The following is a 4,291-nucleotide window of genomic DNA, read 5'->3' on the forward strand; positions in this document are numbered from 1 at the left end:
AAACAGCATCCAGATACAACAAAGACCCCATAATGTGCTGCAACTAAGACCCAACACAGCCAAATAAATTAATTTTAAAAAAGAAAATTGAATCTAAATTAGCATGAAGCTTGCAAAACCTGTGTCAGTCATCACTCAGGCCAACCTCCTGTGGTTTCTTTGGGCTGCTCTGTTCCCAGGAGAACCAGTCAAGTGGCTGACTTCTGTCTGGGGCTAGCTAAACACAAAGCCAATGTGTGCAATCCTCGCTGGGTCCTAGTGGCAGGCTGAGAGTATGTAGCATGTCTTCACTCTCATATGAGCAGGTACCCAGAGTCTTCAGAAATACGAAGCCCAATGCCTCCCAATTGCGAGTTTAGGAGACAAGGCTGATGATGGAGATGTGGAATGGGACAGCTGGCTCTGCATATATGAGGTCACCCTCAGGCAGCAGTTGCTGATTTGGATAGAGCGGCACATGGCTACTGTGGGTCCAAATAGGGGCCACAGGCACTGAGGGGCGGGAGTGGGGGTAGGAGGGAGAGATACCTATATTGAAGTATTCTCTGAGTAGAAGAGGGGCAGGGCCTGAATCTTTGGGGTCCCCATCCTGAGAGAGTCACTGAAACACACAAAACCTGGTCAGACATTTATTGGGGTGGTGGAGCCAGTTCTCCACCTTATAGTATTCTCTTAGATTGATAGGATTTCAATATGGAACTCTGGCTGGTTGAAAGCACCCCTGTATTGTGCCTGTGAAACATCACTGGTCTGAAAGGTGAAACAGCTCTTTGGAGCTTGTAGTATGCATACAGCGTTGCACACTTGGCAGTAACGTTGATGGCACTGCCACATGCGAACCCAGGACTGGAGCTTGACTGCTGCCTGCTCCTGGATTATATAGATCTTCAGTGAGTTCTGCCGTCGCTTATACAACTTCCTCCACAGGACTGTTCTCCACCAGCACTGAATCATCCAGGCCCTGACGGCGGCTGCCGGCAGGGTCCTACATACCAGGGTTCCACGCCACCAGGCCTGTATCTTCCCAGCCGCCTTCATCCTTGCTATCTGACATTGTTTTGCAAGAAGCAACTTCCTTTTCCTCTCTTTCTCTAGATCGTCATTATCAGGTTCAGTCTTCTGATCAGTTCTTTATGGGAAGGGGATCCAGTCTGTAATCCGACAGATGTGTGATCCCAGAAAGATCTCAAGCTCAAGTCCTAGCTGGCTTGCTGTGAGTTCATAGCTGCCCCTAAAAATGCCACGGGTATGGCAATTATGCCAGCGCCAGTAGACTTGGATGATGCGGACAGCATGGAGCAAACGGCAGTAACAAACCCGGACGCCCCACATGCGAACCCAGGGCTGTAGCCTGACCACTGCCCATTTTTCCCGAGCATAATACTGCAGCATAGCCCGTCGTTTCTTCTCCAGCAGCTCTGCCAGCTTCTGTTTCCCCCAGTATTGAATAACACATGCTCTGAGAGCCGCATGCAGTAGCGTCCTGCGTACCAGGGTGCCCCGCCACCAGGCCTGGATTTTTATTGCTTGCAGCTCATTGCTTATAACCACCTTTTCGGGTGGTTTTGGCTTTTTTGTCCGGGGCGGAGGCTGTTCTGGAGGTGATTCAGGTTTTTCGTTCTCCTCTTCCTGCCTTGCTTCATGTAGTAATACGGTTTCATCAATGTTTTCTATTACAATTTGACAAACGTGGCCATCCTTTTAAACGGACTGTAAGAGACTTCGCGCTGCGGCCTTGCTGCGTCCCTTCAAGAGCCCTCTGGCGCCACAAGCCGTCTGGGTGTCGGGAGCCGGGAGGTTCCGCGCCCTGTCATCCGGGCCGCTAATGTTCGCTGCGCAGCCTCTCGCACCTTCGCGTCCTCTGGCCCAGTCCCAAATTTTTTTAAAAAAGATATTGTTCATTTTAACATATGTTAAATGAGGCCTCTCTAAACTTGTATCTGTAAAAATATTTATCAAATAAAATATCAGAATTTCCATTATCCTTATTGTACTTATTTTCTGCCCCTTCTTCCTGCCTGTCAAAATTATTACATGTGTTTGTTCTTAACTATGTTTAAAAAAAAGGAAAAAGTGTATGAAAAAAGTCTGGATGGAAGTATGCAAAAATGCCAACAAAAGTTGTTTCAAGGTGTTGGGTTTTTGGTGACGTTCCGCCCCTTCACATTTTTGTTGCATTCACAATATTCTACACTGAGCAATAATTCCTACGAAAGCGAAGGGATAAACATCTGTAAAACAAATCTTTCAGTTCTATCACCCATTCTCTTCACAGCCCATCCAGACCCAATGCCACTGGGAAATGCCCCAAGTTCAGATGTTTTGAAGCACAAGGAAGGATTGGATCTTAAATTTTGGCTTGGTTTTAATGATTTATTTCCATTAGAATGAAAATTGAACAATTTCAAATAATAGTCACGTTTGGCAATATATATTGTGCTAAGTCACTTTAGTAGTGTCTGACTCTTCATGACCCTATGAACTATAGCCCACCAGGCTCCTCTGTCCATGGGATTCTCCAGGCAAGAATACTGGAATTGGTTGCCTTTTCCTACTTTAAATAAAAGAACTATAAAGTACTCTTTCAGTCTACTACCTGTAAGACAGAATTACTTAAATATTTAAAAAGTAACTAGTTTGTGGTTAAATTCATCTTAATTGCCATATTATCTCAAGGTTTACTATAATTTCAAAAACATAATTTACTACTGTTGTGCTGTGCTTAGTCGCTCAGTTGTGTCTGACTCTTTGCGACTCCATGGATTGTAGCCCTCCAGGCTCCTCTGTCCATGGGATTCTCCAGGCAAGAATACTGGAGTGGGTTGCCATGCCCTCTTCCTGGGGATCTTTCTAACCCAGGGATCAAACCCAGGTCTCAAGCATTGCATGCAGATTCTTTACTGTCTGAGCCACCAGGGAAGCTTATTTACTAGTAGGTTAATAATTAAACCCATTGCTTAGTCATGTCCACCTCTTTTGCAACCCATGGACTGCAGGCTGCCAGGCTCCTCCATCCATGGAATACTGGAGTAGGCTACCATTTCCTCCTCCAGGGGATCCTCCCAATCCAGGGATCGAATTTGCATTGCTATGTCTTCTGCATTGGCAAGCAGGTTCAATATCACTAGCACCACCTGGGAACAACATTGAGTCAAAATGGACCTGGGCTCATAGAAAGGGAGGAGCAGAGTCTGTTACACGACCCATGATGCACTGGGACTGGGCTAGCCTCTCAGGGGAGGAATTTAGTCTGTGTAACCTGGTTTGTGGAGCAAATTCCATTTAGCTCCTGGGGATGGATACTCCTTTTCCAATGTATTTGCAAAGCACCTGTTAGATATTTCTTCTATAAATTCTTGATTTATTGTTAATGGCATTAAAACCAAGCCAGAGTTCAACCCAGATCTTTGATCTATTATCTGCTCATAGCAGCCTGATCAAAACTGTTGTGCTTTTCTCAAGAATACCAAAATTTTATCCTCATAAAAGTTTTACACCAACTTCGGGTGGAACAGTAGAGTTACCAGTTAGAATGTTTTAAAAAAAAAATTAATAAATGACTCAAGATGCGGCTGGTCAGAGTAGTCAGTCTTAGAAGGGTCAGCGACAGCTTTCCCATCCCCCATGAGACAGCCAGCTACCCATGATCCCCACTGCTCTCCTGGGTGGGGCCAAGGTGAATTATGTCCAACTCTTGTGACCCCACGAACTGTAGCCCGCCAGGATCTCTGTCCATGGGATTTCCCAGGCAAGAGTAATGGAGTGGGTTGCCATTTCCTGCTCCAGGGGATCTTCCCAACCCAGGGATCAAACCTGGGTCTCCAACATCTTGTACATGCAGGCAGATTCTTTACTGACTGAGCCATCAGAGTGTGACTACATCAAACCAGATCAGCAGGATAACCAGGGTGGCCTCTCCATGAGCAGGTATGTCACCTCCTCAGAGGTGAAGGGAGGCACAAGGCAATCTACAAAAACCACTTCACATGCACAGAAAGTGGACTGTGAATGTTTTTAATTCTGAAAATTAGAACATGCAAGATAAACCCAGAAGCAATAGGATCAGTCCCCTGATGCAATAAGCACTGAATGAGGTGCACGATCATTGATGAAACCTGAGCAGATGCAGGCAAGGGGCACAGGTGAAATACCGCAAATATGTGGACAGCAAGCCAGAGAGGTTTCTCTAGCAGGGTCTTGACAGATGATGGAAGCAAAAGTAGTGACAAGAGAAAAAAAAAATCAGCCCTTGGGAAGAGAATAAGATCATGTGCTTAGTTCACAACTGGTA

The 4,291-nt window shown here is 45.7% G+C and overlaps 1 pseudogene; it reads right to left on the reverse strand.

The window, feature by feature from the left end:
- Positions 1–672: 672 nt before the first annotated feature.
- LOC138444625 (IQ domain-containing protein F1 pseudogene) lies at positions 673–1,661 on the reverse strand (annotated as a pseudogene).
- Positions 1,662–4,291: the final 2,630 nt, after the last annotated feature.

This window comes from Ovis canadensis, chromosome 1, assembly GCF_042477335.2.
Source record: "Ovis canadensis isolate MfBH-ARS-UI-01 breed Bighorn chromosome 1, ARS-UI_OviCan_v2, whole genome shotgun sequence".
Taxonomy (NCBI): domain Eukaryota; kingdom Metazoa; phylum Chordata; class Mammalia; order Artiodactyla; family Bovidae; genus Ovis; species Ovis canadensis.